Raw genomic sequence first — 26,759 nt, forward strand, 5'->3', positions numbered from 1 at the left:
TTTATCAAAATATTTTGCTAGTCGTTGCTTTAAACTTTTTCCCACAATTTTGGTAAGATTAGTTATTATTGATATTGGTCTGTAATTTACCATTTTCGTCCTGTCTCCTTTTTAAATAGTACCTACTTGAAGCATCCCAGGTGGTGTCATTCTAAATATTCATCCGTTTTTCGACAATAAACCGTCGTTTCGAAACAATAGAGAGCATTTCAATGATATGCGATGAGAAAGTACGAAAATGATAAGTAAAAATTAACATAAAAACCCAAGCAGATGGATATTTTGGACGACTGCTCAATAATAGAGTTATGAAAAGTTAATTTCCTAACAAAAATTTTTAATACAAAATAAAAATCAATTAAAAATTGAATGTGGGAGAAGCATAAATAGAATTCATGCACCCAGTCTTAAGTCGTAAGTATCAAGTCGTGAGAATAATTGAACAGTTAATCATCAATTTTCAGTGGAAACAATAATGCACAAGCGAAGATATTATCTTTATAAACTTTCTCATAATTTCTAAGTGCTCGACTTGAAAATTTTCAGTTTATAAATTACAAAATTGTTGAGACTTAAAACTTTCGACTCACAACTTAAGACTGGATGCATGAATCCACCCTAAACTAAAGCCACTCTAACTACTTGACGTATATGATTATAAAAGCAACAAGTGGGTTAGTTCCTGCTGTGGGATCCCGCCTTTTACGACTGACAAATCTGCCGCAGACCCGCCCTTAGAGATTATTGGCACTGCGAACAAAGGGCATTAATTGAGGCTAATTTCGAGATGAATGGCAGACATTCTGTGATTGTATGCTGGTCTTAGAGGACCAATTGAACTGATCGATCAATCTGGGAGGAGTTACAAAGCATAGAATCTCTTCAAAAATAATCTGACTTTGTCAGATTTAAATAAAGAAAACTATAGGGTCTTTAATTGGGTCTAAAAGGTAAGCAATATTCGACAATTTAGATGAAGACAAATAGATTGTTGAGATTGTTGATTATTATACGACCCAAAGTGTTTCTTTGTCCACATGATATTGAGGAGAAATAATGTTTGGTCTAGTTTGAAAAAAGTATGGATATACGAGGTCTTTTCAGAAAATAAGGTGATTGTTCAAATTTCGAGAGCTATGTGATTTTTTTTATGTAGGTACACTCCTTTCGATCTTATGTTCACAGTTTCCCCTGTTTATACTATAATTCCAGAATAGTAGACAATAATATCTCAGAAATCACTGACATTTTGGCCTAAATCTGTCTCTTGCAATGGCCTACGTAAATTATACTAAAATGATGAAATAGATTGCTCAAAAACATTTAAAACGTTTACACTGTCATACATACATTATACTCAGGATAAGGAAAATGTTAACAAGTGGTACAAGCTTTCTACAGAAGGCCGAGAAGATATGAATGACGAAGCTCGCCCTGGATGCCCCAGCACATCAAAAAATGATCGAAATGTTGAGAAAATGACTCAAATTGTTATAGAAAATCGTCGAATCACTTTCAGAGAAGTTGCTAAGAATGTAGGCATATCGGTTGGCTTATACCGTGCAGTTTTTTTGGAAATTTTGGGCATGAAGCGTGTGGCACCAAAGTTCGCTCCGTGATTGCTGGATTTTGACAAAAAACACGTCGTATAAGAATCACTCACGACCGTGACGTAATGCATCAGTAGTTATTGCCTCATGGTCGTTCTGTCAAAAAGGAGTATTATCTTGGAGCTTGCGACAAGCAATACGAAGAAAACTTGGTATTGTGTGAAAACAATTCATGGCACTCGTCATTGCTTGTTCGTAGATTTTTGGCCAAAAACAACACCGTTATCATGCATCAGCCACTTTATTCACCAGATTTGTCTCCTGTGACTTTTTCCTGTTCCCAAGATTGAAGAGACCCATGAAAGGATGGCGTTTTGTGACGATTGAGAAAATAAAAACCAAATCGCAGAGAGAGCTCAAGGATATAACAAAAAGTGCATATCAGAGCTGCTTCAAAGATTGGAAAAACTGCTGGCACTAGTGAATTCTATCTGAGGGAAACTATTTTGGAGGGGCCAAAATATAAATTAATGAAAAAATAAATATTTCATGACAAAAATCAAAATTCACTGTGTATACCAACTTTTGAATTATATTTTCATTCAGTTTCAAGAAAAAAATAATTTTTCAAGATCACTTTTTATTTGTAAAACATTGTAAGCATCATATGGGCATCAAAAGGCATTTTCTGCAGTAAAACATAATTTCTCCATTGTTTCCAATGCTTTTATCGAAGTGAAAATTTTTTCATTGTTCCCAATGCTTTTATCAAAGTGAAAATTACTTCCATTCTGAGCTAATCTGGTTCAGTTCCGACATGAAAAAATATCCATTTGCATCTCACAAAAAATAGTTTACTTATGTAACGTTGAACAGTGAATTATTTCAGGAAATAATTTGTCAACGATAAAATTAGGTATGAACTGATATCCATACATTTTGTAGTACCAGCACAAAATGAGAATTTTCTTCTCAAAATGGACCCAATAATCATCACTTAGCTTCTGGGTTGGAAAGTTTGTGAAATTTCAGCAGAGAATTATTGGATTTTTTTCAGTTCAAACAATTTCGAATCCATATTGAAAACTAGGATCCCTTTCGTGAATAATGCATTGCCAACTGCTACCGTTCCAGAAAATGTCATCTGCTTGGGTGGTACTGTACTTCTACCTGTTCAGATAATTATAAATGTAAATAATCGTGTTGTTGTTGTTTTGCGAAACTGGTGAATGTGCGTGAGGAATAATGATCATTCGTGAATAACGCTAGTCTCCTTGTTATTTACAATTAATTCCCAGCTGGTAACAAAAATATGTATGTTTTTCAATTTCGTATCGTACCTATAGTCTATTTCAAAAGAGTGTAGAGTAATAAAATCTCATTAAGTATTCAAAAGCGCTACAGGGTGATCCGTCAATAAATTCTGTCACTTCCCTAGTCCGCATTGCAAAATTATGTCGTTTCATAAAGAGCAGGTAGGTATCACCCTGTTTTAAGGGATTTGTCCATTGTTATCGACGGATAAATACTGAGCCAGAGGCGCGCTAGTGGGATAATTGCCAAAAGAATATGCATTCATAAAAATTATATTAAAGGAAATAAAAATTTAATACAGCAGAACAGTGTTATTAAAAAAATATAAAATGTAACAATAAAATATATACGAACCGAAATCGGGAAATACTCACAAACACACACGAACGAACTTTACGTATTGAAACACTTGTGGGGACTTTAAATCAATTTATTCACAAAAACGACAAGAACTTTACTGGATACGTTATTACAATTTGACACTTGAACAATACTAAAACTGTGAACTTCCCTTAACGTTTAACAACACTCTATTTATACCCTAATTGAATGTTCTAGAGATTACTAGGTACAATTTTCGAGAACCTTCCGAGAAAATAATTATTCAGACTACCCTTAATTCTAAACCCTAACCTAAGCAAAAGTGTCACTGTCACTGATACACTGGTCTCTGTCCAGATTGCTTATCCCGCTACAGTATATTTACAATTCAATTAAATTATTCTACATCAGTATAGTCTTCATCCGAAGAACTGTCATCATCCCCTGGTGTTATAATTATAGGGTCAACCACCTGATCGACCAAGTTGTCCAGTTCCCACATTTTATCTTCCTCTTTTAAAACATGCTGGATTGCTTTTTGCCAGTTTTCTGATGTGATTTCCATAATGGCTTGATCAAACAATACCTTGACATCTTTCATTTTAAATGTGGTATTGTGCCTTGCAACATATCCTTTAACTTGTGCCCATATAAGTTCTATAGGATTTAATTCGCAATGATATGGCGGTAGGCGCAGCACAGTTACTTTATACTTTTCTGCTACATCTTCTACGGCATATTTCATGAAGCGAGATTTATGTTGTTTTACTATGGCTAGTAGTTCCTTCTTTACTGAATTCGTCTCAAACTGAATACCTTTATTTGACAGCCAGTTAATAATTTCTTGCTTTCTCCAAGCTGAAGTTGGTACCTTCTCTAAGCGCCTTGAATGGTAGCTTGCATTATCCATAACCACGACCGAATCAGCTGAAAGAAATTTTAACATTTCCCCGAAGTAGTCTTCGAAGACATCCGAATTCATGTCCTCATGATAATCTCCCGTCCGGCACGACTCAAAGCTTAACAAACCTTCTTTTAAAAATCCGTCTTCGCTTCCAATGTGAGCAATTATAAGCCTCTTCCCTTTTCCCGAAGGCACTTTAATACCCGTCGAAGGCCTTCTATGAAAGCTTGGCGAGAACTTGTTATATTTTTATCTTGCCACATTTTTTTGACTATATAACCTTCGTTTATCCACGTCTCATCAAGATAAAAAAATTTCTTTTGCTCTCTGCGGTACTGCTTTATAGTTGTCAAATATTTTCGTCTCCAGCAAACAATTTCATCACTTTCCAGTAATAGTGCCTTTCGATTGTGCTTTTCCCAGGCGAAATTCATACTTTTTAAAGTTTTCCATAAAAGTTTTCTGGATATCAAAGGAATATCGTTATCTTGGCTTATCTCGATAAATATTTTTTCAAGAGTGGGTATTTCCTTTTTAAAATAAAACGAATGAACTTTTCTTCGAATGTCACATTTGGTGTCTTCATCTAAGATTTTTATTGGTCTTCCTGATTTTCTCTTGCATGGACTTACCTGGCCTGATATCTTTCTTTCTCGCAATAATTTAAAAATCGTGGACTGTCCAATTCCAGTCATTCGGGCACATCGCTCAACACTTTCTTGCACAGACAAACTAGGGTGATCGTGTTTTATGCAATCATATACATTTAAAATTATAACTTTTTCGCAAACAGATAGCGGAGAATTTTTTACACTTCTTTTCTTTGGAGTAAATGTCCCCATTTTATAACTTTTTCACTATTTCTATATCACAATATCACTGTACGTTTAATTGGTGTAGTAACAATTACTATTATAACTCGAATGTTTAAGACACCATTACAATATATTTAAACCCTTTTTCTTAATTACCTGGGTTTAATAGGTATTGCATGATTGGTGGGCAGGGTCAAAAAGGGATTATTATAATGACATGGCACCTCGGAACTAAGTGTTAACCCTTTTTTGAGAAATCATGCTCAAGTATATGAACCCAAATTGCATATTAAATAAGTTTACAAGAACCACTAAAATTATTCTTAATCTTTTTTTAAGAAATTTTACTTACCTAAATACATGTAGGTACTTAGTTTTAGACCAAATTACTTCCCAAAAATGGCCTTTTATTATTATCTATGTCTGTAATTTTTAATTTACTTTAATTATTAAGTTTAATAATCCTAAGATTTGCCTACGCCCATGGACGACAACGAAATTCAGGCAAATTTTATGACACTTCATGATTTATTACTCTACACTCTTTTGAAATAGACTATAGGTGATTTTAAACACCTTTTATTAAATTACAAAAATGTCTCGAAAATTTCTTGATAGTTTTCGAATGGAAAATAAATTTTACTTATATATACACACAGCGAACGGCAGCTCTTCGTCTGGCGACATGGGCATGGGCACTAGTATTTGATTTTATGAAACCCAGAAAACAAAATATTGAGAATGACAGAGCCTTATGAAATGAAAGTCAAAATCTACATTAATAATTTATTACTACAATAATTTTTGTTTATGGCGTAGAATGATGATAAGATACAATGAGTTATATACAAAATCTGGGACACTACCCAAGATAATTATGAACGAATGTTTTGTCTATTACATGGTTGATGAATAAAAATAATAGGATTTTATACCTTTTAAGGAGCTTCAGAATCAGCTCTGCCTTAGAAGGTGTATTGATGGTGGTGAACGTGTATGGTGGATGTGCCAAACAGGGTGCCTGGTGGATTAACTTCCAGCTGAAGTAAAGACTAGATTCAAACGCATCAGCTGATATTGGTGGAATCAAATCTGCCTTGCAATAGAACCTGCATTTTGAACACTTAAATAGAACTATACATCGGACCTGGGATACATCTACAGAGTTTGTGACACTGCTACGGTTGAAAGTACTGATGTGATACAATTACAATAGAAGTGAGTAAAGATCATCAAGCCCCAACGGAAAAACCATGTGAAATAGGCTTAGTTACAACCAATTTCAACATAAAAAAAGGCAAAATGGCGAAGGGAAGCTTGCAAGATTTAAATACTGAAATTACATACCTATCGGGTTCAGAGGATAAACTTGCTCTCAACAGAAACAAACTAAACACCAAATCTGTGCGAGCATATTCTCATCGCAAAAGAAAAATTTCACAAAGGAAACCAGTGCTTATGAGTCGCCACTCTGAAGTCACGCCGGCCATCCAAAAAAGAAGACCTTCTTTTTTCATTTCAAAAAAACTTCTTAAAAATCAACCTACAGCACATTCTGACGGTGACGTCAGACAAAGTACCTTGAGTTTCATTATTTTCGGACAGATTAAGATTTGAACTGGAAATAATAAAATTTATATATACACATGTATGTGGATGTTTTTAAATGACGAAAACTGCAATGCCAAGAACTTCTACCTAATGTCAAAAGGACTACTAGAAGAAAAGAGTAGTTGTTTTGACCCCTCAGATGGCATGTCTAGAGATTCATGTTTCGTAGTGTTGAATAAACAACGAACGCACCGAGTGTGGAAGGATGATGAGAACAGAACACATTAACCGATCTGCTCTCGGAACATGAAAGAAAATATCCTTCAGCTGATTGAAAGTTAGGGGTCGACATCCGATTGTTTATTTTCTAATGACAGATGAAAATATTCAAGTTCATCACCAGCGCAAACAGACGATTCAATGCTTGAAAATACATAAATATAACGATGAAAATATATACAGATATATCAATGCATGATAACTAAAGTGATTATACTCTTCAGTAACAGGTGAGTAAATGTAACAATATATAATACAATTTTATAATAGAATTACTTATACACATCACGTAAAATTATCTCTTTCGATTTATAGGAATCCTACTAGTAGTGTAATCTGTAGAAGACAGCATTTATGAAAGTTTTGTGTGCTCTACCTGATAGAGTACAATTATATGACATCTTAAAGGTAGGTAAGAAACAAAATAAATATTCTACAACACCACTAATTCCTTTTTTCCTTTTCAGAGATCGGTGAGGCATTATTACGGTCCACATATGAAAAACATGAACACCCGGTTATCTATTTGATGTAAATTTATCCTTTGAATAAAAAAAATATTAGTATAACTCGTTTTAGTTCATGATTAAGTACTGTAAGTTGAATATGGTTCAAGTTGACCAAGTGAAACATAAGCTACACCTTGAAAGAAATAGCATTTGATAAAAAAATCTGTTTAAAATCTGTTTTTCCGTTAACCAGCTGTCGCACCCCTACGAACGACAACCCTCAGAATTCGAAATTTGTGCGAGCTAGGGATTAACGAGGTCTTAACTTTTAACGTGTGATTCTTAACATAAGGATGGCATAATGCATGGCAAAAAAAATGCTATAAACTCATTGATATTGTGAAGAGGCAAAATATCATAATTTTCAGTATTCAAAGATGGTGTGTATGGGAAGCCTAGTTGATTTTTGGATACTCGTAAATTGGTCTTCTGTTGATCCCATAGATGTCATACTAGATTGCATCGATGCTGTTCACCCAGGCATGTCCTTCAAGGACAGTTGAGTCCAACAGTAATGGCTCAGCCCAGCATCACTGATGAGACTTGTGACGGATCGAAACTGCGATTTTTGGTATTGGATCCCAAATGCTTTGTTTTAAGGATCTGGTTGGGATAGCTGCAGTGAAAACCATGGGATATAATATAAATTCCGGGTTGGTCTGCGTTTGCTGTTTTTAATTGTTCGACGTTTCGATTTTGAAGCCTTTTGCAAGAAGTTATGATTACACAGAGGTATCAATCTGCTTACCCCTCAGGTAGTGACACGCTATAAAAGTTTCGTGACTTGCCGCCAGGATGTCAATCTGCCTACTCTCCAGGTCTCGTCGCTAGTCTCTGCAAGAACCTCAATCTACCTACTCCCAAACGTCGACTGTGGGTCCACAGTCAATTCAAAGACATTTATTGATTATTTATAGGTATGGGATTAATGTTAGCATAGTTAGTGGCTTATGTCTTTTTAAGGATGGGTCCAGAGTCTGTGGTCTAGTTTTTAGATCCTTGGACGTGTGTAGAGACAGGCCGGTAGTGGGAGCGAGGGTAGGGTTGGTAGTGAGAACGGGATTATGAGATGTACGGCATGACAGTAATGATCTCCATGAATAAGAAATCTTTGTGAATCATTTCATTTGTTGAGACCGTTGGGAAGTTTTTCAATCTCAATAGCTTCGCGGATTATTCTGGCCAGAAGAGTTTTTTCGGTGGCAAAGATTTTTGTGTTTTCGAAGCACATACATTATCCTCTTCAGAATATTCTGACTCATCATAGCAGATAGCATTTTCGTCTACTTGATCAGTAGATGAGTCTTCAACATCACTTTCAAATAAATATTTTGTTGCCTTCCTGATCCTTGTGTTTCTGGTTATAGTCTTCTTACTTTCATTCTCATTATCTTTAGTTTGTTCCTTCTTAATGCACTTGCCTTTGGTACATTTTCATCAAAATTCAATTATTTTGCCTAATTGTCTTTGTATCATTCTCCTTTTCAGTTCTTTTCCTCTTCTCTTCTTCAGATACTGCTTTCATCGGAGTGCTCGTTATCATTTCATAGTGCTCTTTGTTCTTCAACAGTCTTTGTGTTTGAGAGATGCAGCATTAGCAAAGTCAATATTGGACGGAGTTACGATTGATTTGACGGTGTGTGTCTCCAGAATAGCAGGTAATTCTGGTGTTGAATTGGATGTGGATGGAATTGGAGCTGAGGTTACAGCAGATTTCCTTTGAATCATTTCCGGTTCAATTTGCAGACTACCAAAAATAGATGGACTTGTTGCGGGACTGGCATATGGTTGCTCAGCCTGATTTAATGTTGATGAAATAGGAAATATTCCCGTTGCTTTAAAGCTCAATACTCCTTTGTCTATAGAAGCAACTCTAGTACAGGCTTTATTAAACAGTCGTATGGAGTAATTTTAATTGAATTTTTTGACTTTATACACAAGTTGTAATAGTTCTTTCAAGCGGGGGATAAAATGCAACGTCAAAAGGTTGTATACGGTGATATGAAAGTAGAGGAGTGGTGAGCATTATGTCTTGGTTCTCTTTTGCCAATTCCCAAGCTTCGAGAGTAGCATGACTGTTATGATTTTCCAATATTAGCAATACGGGTGTTTCAGCAGCAGGTTTGGTGTGTTTAATAAAATGATGGAGCCATAAAACAAATATATTTCCGTTAGTCTGTTAGTCGATTATACTAACATTAGTGAATGGCTCCCAGAGGGGCATTTTTTCCAGCTGTGGTGAGTGACGTTGCCGGGAAAATATGAGAAGCGGAGAAACGAAGATCCAAACGCATTCATAGCACATATTACCTCTTTCCCATGCCGTTACAGATCCAATACGTGTTTGTCCTTTCAGAACTATAATTTTTTCAGTCTCTTGGACGGTCGTTATACCAGTCTCGTCTACATTGTGAATCATTTGAGTCTCGAAGTTATGTTGCTCCATCAATTTCTCCAAGTTGTTGAAAAAAGCTTTATCTCAGTCTTGTTAAACGCGAGGATTGTATTGATACTTATAGCTTCGGACTTTCTAATACTCAAATCCGGATGACGACGCTGCAAAAATCCAGCCAGCTCATCTATTCCTGCAGTTTGATTGACTTGGTTGAACCGATTCTCAATACCTAGTTGTTTAGCTACACTTTAACTTACTTTGCTAAACTGTTCTCTTGTCAAACCATAAAATGTATTTAACATAGTCCGAAGATGGTTAGCCAGTATTAATTCTTGTGCAACATCCTCCCAGCTAAGGAGAGGTTTTGTAGCTTCTATCGTCACCTTTCACTAAATTATATCTCTTATTTGGAGTGCTGTAAGGAATACCAGTTTATTGGGATACTCTTTACACCAAAATGCCTTTTCTTTTGGAAACAGATACAGTATTTTCTAATGAATCCACTGTCCAAGAAGCTTTTGTGGTTGTCCGATGTTTTTCACGTGACATCTGAAAAAAAACAAGGCATTTTATACCTTTGAAATGACTAAATGGGGCAATGGAAGCTATGTCGAGTAATGGGAGCCCAGCTAGGCTACCATTAGACGCTGACCACCATTTTGAAAAGTAATAACATAAATATGTAATTCTATTTTCAATCACAATTAAACTAATTTTGTTAGTGAACAAATCTGAGGATATAATAAGCATAAATACAAAAAAATAAGAATATAATTTAATGCTTACCTTGACGCTGGCAATTGGCAATATCTGTAAGCGTGGAGCGAAAAACACACAACAGTTCCTCGTTACTAAACGAATGGCACTAACGGTTGGAGCGCGTCAGCCGAAGTTCGCCTATGGTTGACGGAAGTAGCCGAGTGCTTACGATCGCGGGAAAGTGCATGCATTCTGTGTAATCACCATAGCTCCCATTTTTCGACCGCTCTCATTACCCCGCGTTCCCCCACATAGCTAATTGCAAAAATGTATATTGACAGTAACGCAGTTTGGCAATTGATTTCAGGTATATTGTCTGAAATTTTCACTGACATTTCTATTCTCAAAGAAATAGATATTCCACTAGTAGATGCTCTTTCGTTTTCAACATATTAAAAGATTTTAATTGCTAATGACATTTTGATTGACAGTCTGTCATCCTCAGTAGCTCCATGTCAAATTTGATGGAGTTCTTCATCTGCCATCTATTTTGACAGATTGATTTTCCTCGCTTAACGAATATTCAAGAGATTCCTATTATCAACAAAGTAACTCCTGATCATTACTTAGTAAATAGTTTCTAGGTGAAACAATATTTTCAGTGATATGAAAAGCTCACCTAACAGCTAATAATTCAGCTTGGAGCAGTGTTTGTTCATTGTTTTCATTTTTTCATTCCTTTTAATGACAGTCACGTACCGAGAAAATCATAGGTTGCACTAAAACAATTACAGCTACCGTTCATTAGGATCTAACCATTTCATGCAAATTAGGCGCAATTTCGTGATTTTTTCCCGATGGATGAAGTAATGTCCTGAATAAGAATCAGTGCACGCTATTATTCATGAATCATCCATCTGACATAGAGATGATTTAAGAGAAAAAGCGGTCACCCTATCTTTCACTGGTCTGACTCGTTAGCATTTTCTTGCCGAAGCTTTACTCATATGTAAAACATTGCTCATAATATCCGTACAACATATATAACATAATTTATTTATTGTTATTATTGCTTGAAAGAAGACGTGAAAGAATTCAAAGAGTCGTTCATAATACAGTCAATAAAAGCATGGCTGAACGTGGAGATTCATTCATGAATTACTAATATATTTTATATATTCTCAAGATTTATTTCGTATACATTCAACCTGCGTTCGTATTTTATGTTTTTCCATTTTTCTGTTACGTTTTTTATTACTTCAACAGAAAATATCTGTGATTTTGATGATGTATATATATAAATCAAACTCTGCTCTACTTTGCCAAGCTTTCGCTTATATTGGAAAGCTTCTTCAGGGCAGTAAAAATGAGTGAAAAAAGTTTAAAAAAATTATTGAACATATAAATTGACGAAAAAGTTAAACATATATAGGATTTTTTGTGGGTTTGACAAATGTCAAATGTTTTTCACTCATTTTTACTGCCCTGAAGAAGCTTCCCAATAGAAGCGAAAGCTTGGCAAAGTAGAGCAGAGTTTGATTTTTTGACTGAGCCACCGGTAGATATCTGTTTCAGCCTAGTGGGTATCGTCAGTACCGGGCAGGTGGTCCTCGATTGAAGACAAAATGAGAAAAACCAAGAAAGTACTTGATAAAAATAGCTGCGTAAACGCAAGCGAAACATAAGTGGAACCACCTATTGGTGTGACATCCAAGCTAACTTGCCAAGTTTCTTGTCAGTGGTGGTGGTTTGACCAATCAAAGGACAACTGCGGTAGCAGAAATTTGGGGGTGTATTTTATCCCCATAAGGATTATACTCACAACATTTCGGCAAAGTCTCATTTGTCGTCTTCTGGTGATGTCTGGAGTTTTTCAACAATATATATATATATATATATATATATATATATATATATATATATATATATATATATATATATATATATATATATATATTCACAGAAATAATTCACAGAAAAAAATTAAATCGACATTCCAGAAATGCCTTTTTTTTGGACATACGTACAGAATTCTCTATTTCTCAATCCATATAAGTTACAATGTATGCATTTGTATGGAAGTGCATTCAATTTTCAGGAATTTAGATAGACGCTAATTTGAAATTTACCTCCCAAAATCTATCTCTACTAAAAAAAAAATTTAAATATGTTACCAGATTCGAATTTAATAAAATTTTGATACGGGTTATATGAAATTCAAGATTTTTCGGCGGTGGACCAAATTGAAGAGTTTTTCGATATTTCTATTGATAAATTGTTAATGTATCAATTGTGATACTCTGGTTTGTAATTTACTGAGATTGTGAGCTGGAGAACGTGTATTGAATTGTTCAAGAAGTATTTGACAAAACTACATCCTTTGAGTTGAAAATAAAACATAAGGAATGTTTGGAGTACAAACTGAGTAGGAAAAAGCATTTTTTTGTATAATTCGATGTTCATATAAAAATAGTTGTTGCAGAAGTGTATAAAAGTAGTAGGGCCTTTTTCTTTCAGTTTATGTTTGAAACTTACTTCTTTGTATGGTCTACACATCTTTGTAAAAAGTTTATTTCGAAATCAATTGCTTTCGTCCTTCCTTCGGCAGATTCCTAAATTTTCTTGTATAGAGGTTGAGAGTCACATCATTAACACTTTTCGTGGAATCAGGATCAGCATCAAATCTAATCAACCATGATTCGCATCAAATTTAATCTGAAATAAAAAACGACTCCTCTGCCAAAAATATTAACAGCTTTTACATAGTTGTTTCTTCTGTTAATCCACATATTCATCAACAAGGCGATGTCATATGTTAGAAAAACATTTCCAGATAATATATGGATTTTTGAATCATAAAAACTCATTAAAAATAATATAGTTTGTTACACAGCTCGGATATTTTAATGGGGTGACTCAACAGGGGCTTCAAATATTTTTAAAATGCAAAAAAAAGGTCTCAAAATAATAACTCTGGTTATAGAGATTATTGTAAACCTCTGTTTTTATAATTGAGAATAATGCTATTACCCACATTTTTGTACGTTCTCAATTTCAATAATTAAGTAATCACACCTTCCTGACTATGATACCAGACATTGTAACAAAATTCAAACAAACCGCTATCTTCCCGATTATTTTAATATGCACAGTATGTCCAAAAAGTGTATAAATAAAAATATAAATATGGACATTTGTGGTTTCATTGGATAGATCTTTAGTTTACAAGAATACTACTAAAATTACCACGGAGGTAGCTATAACTATGGTGCACCATACTAATTATGGGCCAAAAGCCCGAAACACGTGTATATGATCCAATAAAATTATCTCTTGAATTCATATCAAGACAGTCGATATTCTTCATATCTGTATGATTTCCTGGACCAGGTTGTCACGCAGTTAGCTATCACTTCATGGAAATTCAACGAAACCACAAATGCGCAGATGGCTTCTGCTAATGGCTTTGTGCATTTTTACTTCTTTTGGCAACCAAGTGTTGCCCATCCTTGCATTTGTTTGCACCATACTGATGATGGGACGAAAGCCTGGAACACGTGTCTATGGTTTGACCTTTTTTGAGTTCTATGTACAATAAAATTATCTTTTGGGATTGTATCACGACCCTTGATATTCTTCATTGATATGCAGCTACAGCTACCTTCGTGACTTACGGGTCCAGTATATAAATATTAAAAAAAACTGTTATCGAGTGTGAAAGATCTAAATTAAAAAGGGGTGTTTTAACGAAACAGCACTATAGAAAAGTGGGGGTGAACCGCGGACACGTGTTTTTGGCTATTGGCCTCATCAGCGCGGTGCAGCCCAGTGCAAAGACGGGCACACTGAAAACTGGAAACAACACAAATAAACGGAGTCAACAATAGGAGTCTACCATACGAACCAAAATACACCAACGAATTTGTTAAAATTTTTGAAAAGTTCAGTATGGAAGTGTTTGGCTATCTGAAATTGAAGACGAAGGAAATGGAAAAGTGTAGGCTTTATGGAATGAACTGAGATTGTGATGAAAAGTATGTTGGTCAAACTAAGCGGACTATAATTGTTCGCTACAAGGAACATGTTCCACATATTCGGATTCATAGACCAGATAAGTTCAGTTTTCTGCAACATGCTATAGATAGCGGCCACAAAATAAGAAGGAAATTCTTGAAATTGTTGAAACAGGTATATGTTTCACGGTGCCTTAAGTTTAGAAATCGAAAAATGGGGAATGAGATCTATGAACGGTGACAAAGGTCCCATTCCTAGCAGCCCTTTGTTCGCACATAATCTAAGGTAATAATTCATCTAGATGAATATAAAAACATGAACATAGCCGTGAGAAAATGATTCTCGGTCTTCTCCTGATGGTTAGCTTGGTTAGCGAAACACGCGCCAAGAGACAGTATTTTGTTTTGGTGAGAAAAAAAGTTTTCAGTACATTAATTTCACGGTAGAGATTCAAATTCTACTTATCTAGAGAAAAACAGAACAACATAACGAATTACCAGATACCAACAAAGATACTATTTCAAATTTGACACAGTACTAAATTGTCAACGAACGACAACACAATTCAGGCTGTTTTTACTATAACCTCACTCACGCATTTCTAAGAAAAATTACTATTGGCCATTTGCATTTATCAACCATCAATAAAAAAAATATATATAAATAATAGATAACTATTGACGCATCATCTTGCGACAACATCAGAAGTACAACATTTTATACATACAAGAATTTTTGGAACAAAAGCGTATCCCAGTAACCACCAGTGTATAGACATCTCAATCTGGGTCCTTTTTTCCAGATTGCCTGTACCATCACAAGACAAAACCACCAGGCGCTCAAAGAATAGCAAATTCGCAATCGTTCAATGACATCCACCGGTGTAACATATGAGGTTCAAAGCATCAAAACCTTAAACTTAAAGAAGTTCATGTGATGTACGAGACATGTTTAATTCAGAACTCAACCGACGTCGATAGATGGTACTCAAACAGATTGACATTCCAATGAGGAACGCGTTCGTGCATACTACCATTTGAAGTTCGAAGACGACAAGCCGGCGTTGATTTGTTATTGATGGCCGAAATCGAGATTTATTCGCTGCTGGTGAATAAAGGTTGATGACCCGTTGCGTTCCGAATGGAGTTGATTATTTGGGAGATCTTCAGGCATAAGGAAATCATGGGTGCAATGAAGCACGGATTAGCGCTGCTTTAAAAAATTTGACTTATTAGAAACCAAAAGAAAAGAAATGAAGTAAAGCAAATAGAAATCATTGGACCCAATTGTTCCGATGAGTGTGAAGATTGAGTGAAAAAACCTGTAGACTATCAATATTTCTTAAGAACAAAACACAAGCACTACAGAATGATTCTTGAGGCGCCCTAAGAGCGGTCCTTGTGCGAAAGTAGCAATTCTCATTGGATTTGAATCGCTGGAGATTGAATCCATTTGGAAAAAGTTCTCAGAAAGTTTATTCCACATGAACGCAGTTCTACAAATGAAGGACTTCTCGAACAGACGTTTGAGGTGTACTCCAAAAACGATGAGCAGTCACAGTCCGTCGCGCGTATTTCTGATATGTACCGCTCTTGGTGGAATCAAATATGCCAAGTCACTTGAACACTTCCCGTGAAAGTATCTATAGAAGAGAAAAAAATTCCCTTTCTTCGGTGTTCCAGACTATCAAGGTTGCAAGTGATGTTTGCGTCTACAATCAAGCGGATGGCTTTTTTCTGAATGGAATCCAACAGCTTCAGGTTATGCTTGAGGGCGGAGCTCCATACAAGAGAACAATACTCCAAAGAAGGTCTGATTTAAGAGCTTTATGAAAAGCTGAGGTGTGTTGAGGTGTGTACAGTTTTCAGGTTCAGAAGAGTGTTCCAAGCGTTTGAGAAGCAGCCTTTGCAATTCGAGCGGCAAGTGTGGTATCGTCAGCAAAACAATATATTGAATTTTTGTTTTTTTTCAATAAGTCGTTGTTATACAATGAAAAGAGAGTTATAGAACACCAACGTTGATGGTAAAAGTATTCGAAAGATATCCCTCGACAGCTACTTGCAGGGAACGCTCTTTCAGGAAGCTGGAGATACACAAAAATGATCCGATACCCATAGCATCAAAGTTTGACCATCAAACCCATATACAGTGTCATCACCAAAGTATGCACCATATGGGAAACTTATTTATTTAGGATTTTTCGACAAAATGTTATTCTTATTATTTTATTCTTATTATACTTTTTATTATTATTTCTCCAGAAAATCAATGAGTTTGTTCCGAAATAACTATTTTATTTTGATGTTTTGTGATTTGATATTATTTACTATCAAGTTCTCGTTACAGTACTGTATAATTTTGAGTACTTTTCAGTGTTAACAAAGAATAACAATAACTTTGCGCCAAAAACTTTGAAAATTATTTTACTCTTCAAAAGAATTGACCGTGGTTAACACCATAGTTGCGTAATTCGTATTATCACAGGCTTTTGAAATGAACCGTCATATACAGGATGCTGTCTATTTATCGTTTTGGCAAATTTTTTATTTCGTAGTCCCCATTTTAAAAAATGGCTAAAAAAATGAAGCTCCACTTAGATGGCCATGACTTCAAATCTAGACGTATTTTTTAATGCTGAACAAAATAAGGGTACTTTACTCTTGTCTCAAAATCAAATATTTGAAGGCTCCTCGTATAATAAGTGTGTTTTACTGTATTTCGTTAGTGCACGTTCAGTTTAAGGGAATGTACAAACTTTTATCATATGTTTCCCATATGGTGCATACTTCGGGGATGTCACTGTACCACACACGGTCATAGGCCTCAGAAATATCATGCGCAACAGCTCTTGACCTTGATTCTCCGGGGTAATGTATTGATTTTTTTGTATGATAGGAAGGAAGTCGGAAAACCTACAGCACCAGCTAGTCTTCTGATGTGATGATCACAGAGCTTGGTTATTGTGCAACTCACATGACATACCCGCTTAAAGTACGTCAACATCAAACCAGAGTCTAAAATTTACAGAACATCAAACTGACAGTTTGATCTTCCTCTTGAAGATGATCACTTGGTGATCGAAACACGTGTCGAGGTGTTAAAATAACGGTTTTGTGTTGGGAAAAAACTCCAGTAATATTTATAAATTCAAGAATATTATCTCGCAACTGTATTTTCAGTAGAATCTGTCAATAAAAAAAGTACTTCGGTTGAAACCGTCATTCTTCAAATATAATATTTTATCTACTAGTGCAGAAATTTGTTTGTAATCAAAGATAAGCACTGATGACTGAAACATGTAAGAAGGCAAAGGCATTATTATTGGCAATTACTCAAAAATAGACGAGGTTTCCAACATTTTTGTGCGACCATTGAAATGCGAGATTTTCGGAACGGCAACTTCACAAACTGGAAAAGCTCAAGTTACAGGATCAGCAGATCAGCAGATCTGTAGATTGTTTTCCAACACGTATTGAGATTTCATTCAAAAGTGAAACGAGTCCTGGTTGGACAACTTCGAAGGAGAATTTACGGTTGCTAGGTAAAGTTCTGTATGGGTTTTTGATAATATAGATGGGTATAGAACAATGGATCCATATTAGCTCGTTTGTCATTGATACTCAAATATTCTGGCCAGTTAGCTGAAAATAAAAATGATATACCATAATTCTATTATTTACATCAGAAGATAACTTCATTCTATTTCACATATCTTTTCTTGAGTGATTTCAACTCATTTTAGCTGAGAAATGAGCGAACTAACGCTATCAATATCAACCATTTTTATCAAAGATAACAACGGTCGTTTTACTGCAAGTATCAACATCGAAAGCCAATTGGGAAATCGCGTTCTTTGTCCATGCGACTTTCATTGTAAACAAGCAACTATATAACAACACAACCAAAAACAATGAAATCTGCACAAGACTGAGACCATCATTCAATATTGATCGTTTTAATTTTCTTAGTGAGGCTCTGTATTTTTGTCTATGCGTTGGTGTAAACTCCATTCGATGTTAATTGATTGATTCAATTCGATAGGTTCATGAATATTTCATGTGAAGGTCCAATAGTTATTGAAAAAATTCTATAAAATATGTTTCAGCTGTTTTGAATAAAACTATTTTCTTGAAAATCGAAAGTAGGTTAAATATAGAACAAAAAAATAAATTTTGTCTAATTTCAGTTCAATAACCGAAATCTTGGTATATTTAATATGAATTTCTGCAAAATATAAAAGTCATCCATCGAACAAGTCACAAATAGGTTACTACATGAAAACTTTGCTGAATTTCATTATGAATCTACTTCTAACAAAACTAGGTCTTACGTTCAATATCTGCTCTTCATAATCGGAATGAAAACACACACGTTAAAATTGGATCACGAGCCCCATTATATAGATGTTGAACTGCCTCTTATAACTAACAGACATTAATTTATCATGACAAACAATCATTAGGTTCGTAATTACCCGGAGAAATTTGATTGGCCAATCGAGATGTACGAATGTGATACCCGGCAAATAAATTCAACTAGCTCCAGTTACAAATGTAAAACTTTGTCATAAATATAAACAGCCAACATCGTTTCGCACGTGCAATCAACGTTTTATTTTACATTTTCTCCTTCTAATCTTAATGTATGATGACATCTTGGATTTTTTTCGAATATGAAAAAGACGTACGTGATTTTTGTGAAAGTTCGCAATTATTAAATATTTATTAGTAAGAGACATGTTTAATTGGAACTTGTCTTTAGAGAGAGCGTTTTACATTTCTTGGAAGCGACTGTAGTTTTCAAGATTCTGCAGCGTTAACATTCACTTGTCCCTTGTAGTGGAAAATTAACTGGTCAACTGACGTGAAGAAAATCTAATGAAGTTACTTTTATTAAAAGCCAGAACTAGAGTATTTTTTGTCGTCTTGTGCTTTGCTAACTAAATTTGCATCATCAGAAGATGACACAAACTAATGCCTTGCCATCGAATTGAATCATTTGAATTCATCCATACCAACTTTCACTTTAATAATCAGGGTCATATTTCAATGAATTATTATAAATAATTATTTCGATAATTTCTAAACATTATGGTAATATACTCGCACCATTTCTCATGATACCTACTGAATTCCTAGGCGATATTTGTGAATATTATATGAAATAAGATTTTATGGAAATAATTTCGATTTCTAAACTTTTAAAATGTTTCGGTTGATACGTTAAGAAGAGTATTTCGTCCACGCCACTGAAGATGACTACCGCAGTTGCAGTTGAAACGTTTGAAGATTGTAATCCAAATTGTGACGAAGTAACCAAATAATGTTTTGTGATTCAGTTTTTCACATTATAGATCAAGCAGAACCTTGAACCCATCAAATCTTGATCTCTTTTTCTTGTTTCTTACTCATATGGTAGTTTAGTCAGTTCTTGTTCTAAATTTCTACTCTTTTAATATTTTTTCTATGTCAAAATGTTAAATATTCCTTCGAATACAAAATTGTAGGCATATACGCTGTCTTTTAAAAAAATTAAGCAAATTTTCATTTTTCTCAAAAAATATTTATTTATTCATTACACTCTATTCTGTCCCCTTCAAACTAGCCCCCTCTCATATATTATACACTTTTTGACATAATGCACTTTTTGGCATGTCCCTGAGCTCTACCAGCGATTCGGTTTTCATCTCAATAGACGCAGAACGCCGTCCTATCATGGATCTCTTCAATCTTGGGAACAGGAGGAAGTCGCAGGAAGCCAAATCTAGTGAATACGGTGGCTGAGGCATGATTACGGTGTTGTTTTTGGCCGAAAAATTACGAACAAGTAATGACGAGTGAGCAAGGGCATTATCGTAATACAAAAGTCATGAATTGTTTTTCCACAATACCGAAGGTTTTCTTGGTAGTGCTTCTCGCAAGCGGTGCATAACTTCAAGATAACACTCTTTGTTGACCGTACGACCATCTGTAGAGTAGGGAGGGTGAGTGTAATCCCACAGCATTTAGGCCACATGTGACCCATTGAACATCTTCCCGAGGAGTTGTCATCCTAGGTCATCGTCCATCCTGTCCTTTCCAGGAAGGTGGACAGGTCACTGGGAGACATCTCCTTTATATCGGCAGGTGTAGGCCAAGACTCGCCGAACGCACACTGTCTTATTGGCGATAACTCCGGGCACTCACACAGGACATGCCTGACGGTCTCATCTTCCTGTTCACACATTCTGCATAGAGGTGTGTCCACTCACAACTCATATTATGGAGGTGTTTTGTTTAGTTCACAGTGGCCAGTCAGAAATCTTACTGTTAGGCGTAGATTTTTCCTGGTAATCGCCAGATATTCCTTCGGCGAGCTTCCCAGGGTCGTCCAAGGCGAGCTTCCCAAGGTCGTCCACCTCAGGATAATGTTATTACCTACCGAGGCTTTGGCTAAATCTTGGTGACACTCTACTACTAGCCCTGAGGTTATACGTTGTCTGTTCAAGGCTAATCTGCTATCTGCAAGATAACTATGTCATCTGCTAATGCAATTGTGTACCATTTTTGTTAAAGTGATTAATCAGGGTATCCAGAACTATGTTCCAGAGAAGGGGTGATAAGACCCCTCCCTGTGGACATCTCCTCATGACCAGTCCTTTCACTGTGATGTATTCTACATTGAGTATCCATTCTCCTACTACCAGGGGTAGATTCCTGGAGTGTAGCTGCTGGATAATTGTTGGAAAGGTTGTTTTATCAAACGCTTTCTCGATATCTATGAATATACCCAGGGTGGATTCTTTGTTGTTCAATGATCTATCGATTCTGCCAACCACATGGTGAAGGGCTGAATCAGTAGACCTTCCCGGAGTATATGGATGCTGATTTGGATGAAGTGGGTTGTGAACTAGCACTTCATCTCTTATGTACCGCCCACATAGCCTCTCCATGATTTCAAGAAAAACGATGTGAGACGAATTGGTCGAAATGCATTTGGTATGGTGAAGTCCATCCCACCTGGTTTGGGTATAAATACTACTCTTACTTCTCTCCACTTACTGGGAATCTACCTCAGATCTAGGGAAGTTCTGAATATGCCAACCAGGTGCGGCATAAGAGTGGCCAGTCCCCACTGAAGTAGGGCTGGTCTTATACCGTCAGGTCCTGGTGACTTGAAGGAGGAAAAGCCCGATATAGCCAATTTCATTTTGTCCTCATCAATTACTGCACTAGCAGATTGCCAGTCGTATTGTGAGGGTGTTGTTGGTACATCCGTCCAGTTCGTCGTTTCAGGAGAAACAGAACCTGGAAAGTGAGTTTCCATAAGAATCTCAGCACTCTCCTGGAGGTTGGAGGCTTTGTCGCCAGTTTCCTTCGTCAGGAAGCCGATACTCTTATGGTGGTCATTTGAGAGTGCCTTCTGTACGACCATATGTCAAGAACTCCTGATGCACTATGCCATGGTAGTTGAGGAAAACAGTGAGCAAAACCTTGACATTTGATCGAACTTGTCGTGAAATTTTTTATCTTCGCTCTCATGGGCTCTTACATTGGGACAACGGAACTTTGTTTTCAATGTCATAACCATATACCCATGATTCGTCACCAGCTATGAACCTTTTAAGCAAATCTTGATCGCTGTTGACGTCATTTAACAATTTCTGAGCGATGCTCATGCGACGGTTATTTTGGTAGAAAGTCAGCAAATTTGGAATCTACTTCGCTGCCACACGCTTCATGCTCAATTGCATGGTAGGAGCCAACCGATATGCCGACATCCTCAGCAACAATCTCCATTCGGGTTTGAAAGCCGTCGCAGTTAGGAAGTGCGTCCTAATGTTTCGCCAGCACGAGTGGTTGACTTCTTCAGAGGTTCATTCATCTTGATGATTCACCGATGACTGTTGTTTTCTAGTTCGTAGGTTGTATTTATGTTGACTCAAGTAGTCCGCATCTCTTGTTGATGAGTTGCTATTGGCGTAAGTGTTATTAGCTGTTAATGACGTAACATTGCATTGCGCTGTTACCACTTTAGCCTCTTTTAGTATAAGATTCCAAATTCGGTTAAGCTAAGTTAATCCCATACTATAAGATCCTGAAGTGGCAAAAGCGCAATGCAATGTTACGTCACTAACAGGTAATAAAACTTCGGCCAATAGCAACGCATCAACAAGAGAGCCGGACTACCTGAGTCAACATAAATACAACCTACGAACTAGAAGTCACCAGTAGATCGCCGACTCACCTGGGCAAATCACATTGATTACATCAGCAAGGTTCAGTCGAGGGTAGCTAAACTATATTCTTTGCTCAACAGACATTCAAAGTTCAACTTTGGAAATAAGGTTTTACTATTCAACACGAAGTTCAAGCCTGTCATTATGTATGCTTCAGGTGCTTGGGGACAAACCGCCCCGTCAATGAGGAATGTTCCTCCTGACTAAAATGAAGTAGTTTTCATAAAAGAGCTCTAAAAAACGCATTTTAAACTTATCTTTTCAACATTTTTCTTTAAAAAACTATTTAAATACTTGAAAAAGAGGAATGAAATAAGGCATTCAACATTTAAAGGGATTCATTTCTATTTCACCATTTGGCAACATCGGTTATAGTTAATAAAGGACAATGAATCTGTTACCTGTATGAGACAAACAGAGAGGGCATATTTCAGAGGCGTGCTGTTCTGTTTACTTATGTTCCGAATTCCGAGACATTCTGTAACATATGACATTTTGTGCACCTAACCTAACTTCCTCTATATAAATAAATAAGAAAACAACTGTTGTTCTTGTGGCTTGTGGAGGTGGTATTGAACTATAATATATATTTTGCCTGAATTGTTGATTTATAAAGATAATTTTTCTTTTTAAAGTAGAATATCTAGCTACGTATAAATTATTTCAACTTGATATAGGCGCTGTTGCCAATATGTGAATTAGAAACAAATCCCTTCAAAAATTAAAACCCAATATTTGAAACATCAATTTGAATATTTTTCGAAGTGAATTCGAAAAACTCATGAATCAAACTCAACCTTATTTTGTTCAAACTTGCATTTGCTGTAATAACTCAAATTGAATTTCCAACCTGATTAAAATGAAGAGGCTCTGCTGCAATTACCAGTCATCGGTGAATCATCAAGGTTAATAAACCTCTGAAGAAGCCAGCCACTTGTGCTGGCGAAACGTTAGGATGCAGTTCCAAACTACGACGGCCTTCAAACCCGAATGAAGATAGTAACACTGATAATCTTGGCAGCGAAAGCCATAACCAATTTATCATCCTCAGCAACTTCTCTAACAGTGATTCGACGATTCTCTATAACAATTTTCATCAGTCGTTCAAGTATTTTTGAATAATTGATTCCATTTTTACACACAGAATCTGATGAAAACTTTGATATTTTTTTTTGATAGTAGAAGTTTCACGCATCTCACCAATAAACTAAATATGTTGAAAATGAATAGCTGAAACTGTGCACATATGTTCGAGACGAATGTAGCGACATAAAAATTTGAACGTTCACCATATTTTTTGAACAGTAACCGTATATAGCCAATATACTGGTTAGATTTCTGAGTAGGTCCTTCCTAAATGCCTTCTTGACCGATATTATCACCCAGATTTTCACCATGAAAGAAGAAACCCTGTACTATTTATCAAAAGCTTTACAATCAATATGTTTTTAAAAAATTGTTTTAACGGAATCTTACCGAAACGAATTCAAATTCCCTCAAACGGAAACTAACGATACAACATTTTGATTGAACCTAGTGACATTAAATATGCCATCAAACCCCATGATACCAACACGACTAATGCATTCGATTGAAATATTCCCATTCCAGAATTACCAAAGCACCAAACATCGACAATAATGCAACATTCATGAACCTTGTTCAGAGTTTTATTGCGAAATGAAGCAAACTGCACGAGTTAAATGAAAGCTGTTAAATAAAATATAAGGAAAAGGGTAAAAGCTATCTGAGACATGCAATAATTTATAGTGATGCATTTCTCTCTCTAGCGAGAATCTTGGATATCAAAAGGTTAATACATTCAGAATTCGTTCTCTTTATATTCGTGCATTATTTCAAGAAAGACTTCATTTGGATTCGACAGGATGACAATACCTTGCTATGGGATTAGCTCGGATTAGCTCGTTTGTAATATTATGCAATATGTTCTAATGCTAATATGGTTCATTATGGAAGAATATGGTCTCACGACAGATATTTCGAATAAATATTTTTTTTGGGAGTATAAATTTCTTTTTTTATTTGACTGACTTTTTTCATACTCCTCAAGTGTCAGGATTTAGTACATATTTTTTAGTGTGAATTACTGGATATTATTTTTCAGGTTACAGGGATTATACTATCTCAGAATAGGCAAAAAAAGATTTGCTTTCAATTCTCAAAAATGCATGTCATGAAAACGCTTGAGAAAGTTATTGTATAACGAAACACGTGTTGCGCTTTTGTAAACTGTCCAGTGAAAATTCCACAATACAGTGTTACTTGTAAACAAATTATATAGATTTCATACTCCTTGAATTACAGCAAATGGAAAATTTTCATAGAAGGAATAAAAATTATCGAATGATAATTCATTTTGAAAGAAACTAGGTTATCCACAGATATTGTTTTTTTTTTTTTTAATATTGAAGAACTATTTTCGCAAAATTCTCATGGAAATTGAAAAATATATCATTCATTATAAACACATCACAAATTAAGCTGTAGAATATGCTATAAAAAACTTTAAACTCAGATAAACACTTTCTCAAACTGAGCCCAGGGTTTCTGGTGATTCGCTTATTGATCACAAATTCATGCTGACTTTTCAGAAGGTCATTAGATACCTTTCGAAAATGTATGAATTTCATAGTATTGAAATCTGTTTAAAATATGTTTTTCCGTTAATCAGCTGTCGCCCCCATACGAACGACAACTCTCAGAAGTTGAGAAACTTGTGCGAGCTAAGGACTAACGAGGTCTTGCCTATTGACGTGTGATTCCTTGAAATGAAAAATGAGTTTCAGCCTAATGCTGCCAGTTAAAGGAGGAGGTGAAAATTTTGGAAAGTGAAAACACAACTCGAGGGAAGGGATGAACTTGAAAGTTTGGTACGGCTTTCATAAATTCGAATACTAATCACGACTGGAATCATTCCTATAAGTGGGATCATATTTCACCTTGTTTCTAATATTTCTAAAGATCCGTTGCCCTACTCTGTTAAAAAATAAGGTTTCCAAAAAATGCTTATTTTTTTCATCAATTTATATCTTCGAAGTAGCCCCTTCGGATATAATATAGTTGTGCTGGCGATTTTTCAATCCTTAAAGCAGTTCTGATATGCATATTCCTTCAGTTCTCTCAACGATTCGGTTTTTATCTTCTGGATCGTCGCAAAATGCCGTCCTTTTATTGGTCTATTCAATCTTGGGAACCAGAAAAAGTCGCAGGGTGCCAAATCTGGTGAATACGGTGGCTGAGGCGTAATTACGGTTTTGTTTTTGGCCAAAAGTGCATTATTGTGATGCGAAAGCCATGAATTGTTTTCTTCGTATTGCTTCTCGCAAGCGGTGCAGACTTCAAAATAATACTCCTTATCGACTGAACTCTTATTATCTTTATACTATGACCGTACGACCATGTGGCAAGAATTGCTGATGCACTACGCCAAGGTAAAGGAAGAAAACAATAAGCAAGACCTTGATATTTGATCGAACTCGGCTTGTTTTTTGGTCTTGGCTCTCCTGGGCTCTTCTATTGAAGCGATTCGACTCTGGTTTCGATGTCATAACCATGTATATATAGTACCATGCGACGGTTATTTTTTTGGTAGAAATTCAGAAAATTTGGAATGAACTTCGCTGCCACACACTCCATGCCTAAATTTCACGAAACAATTGCATGAGAAGAGATAACCGATGTGCCGATATCCTCAGAAACTTCTCTAATAGCGATTCGACTATTTTCTATAACAGTTTTCTTAACATTTTCATCGGTTGTTGATATGCCGAGGCGTCCAGGGTAAGCGTCGTCATTCAAATTTTCTCGACCTTCTGTGAATAGCTTCTACCACTTGTGAACATTTTTCTGACTCAAAGTACAATCACCGTATGCCAGTGTCAATATTTCTAGTGGATTTAAGTACTGAGATTCATTTTTCACACAAAATTTCATGCAAATTCTTTGATCCATTTTTTTCGATAGCAGAAAATGGCCCAGCTCGTAAAATACTTCTAACTTTTATACCTCTCATCAACAAATTGAACAGCATAGATAAAATTGTAAACATATGAACATTTGAGCCATTACTTTATTTCTCAAACAGCCCCTTTACGAGTATATTGACTTTATAGAATTTTGGAAATACTCAAAAACAAATGGAACATGCCAGAACCTTGCGTACTTATTTC

The 26,759-nt window shown here is 35.8% G+C and overlaps 1 protein-coding gene and 1 long non-coding RNA gene across 2 annotated transcripts in view; both read left to right on the top strand.

The window, feature by feature from the left end:
- The window catches only part of LOC111506527 (uncharacterized), a 408,075-nt gene that overhangs the window by 300,893 nt on the left and 80,423 nt on the right, over positions 1-26,759 (top strand). The window lies entirely within an intron of this gene.
- On the top strand, positions 6,584-7,654 carry LOC141481039 (uncharacterized). The gene is made up of 3 exons (XR_012464716.1): positions 6,584-6,964; positions 7,050-7,142; positions 7,202-7,654. It is a non-coding gene; the product is annotated as an uncharacterized lncRNA (long non-coding RNA).

Source organism: Leptinotarsa decemlineata, unplaced genomic scaffold, assembly GCF_025532065.1.
Source record: "Leptinotarsa decemlineata unplaced genomic scaffold, Ldec_3_MD MMD2_tig00000035_RagTag_RagTag, whole genome shotgun sequence".
Classification (NCBI taxonomy): domain Eukaryota; kingdom Metazoa; phylum Arthropoda; class Insecta; order Coleoptera; family Chrysomelidae; genus Leptinotarsa; species Leptinotarsa decemlineata.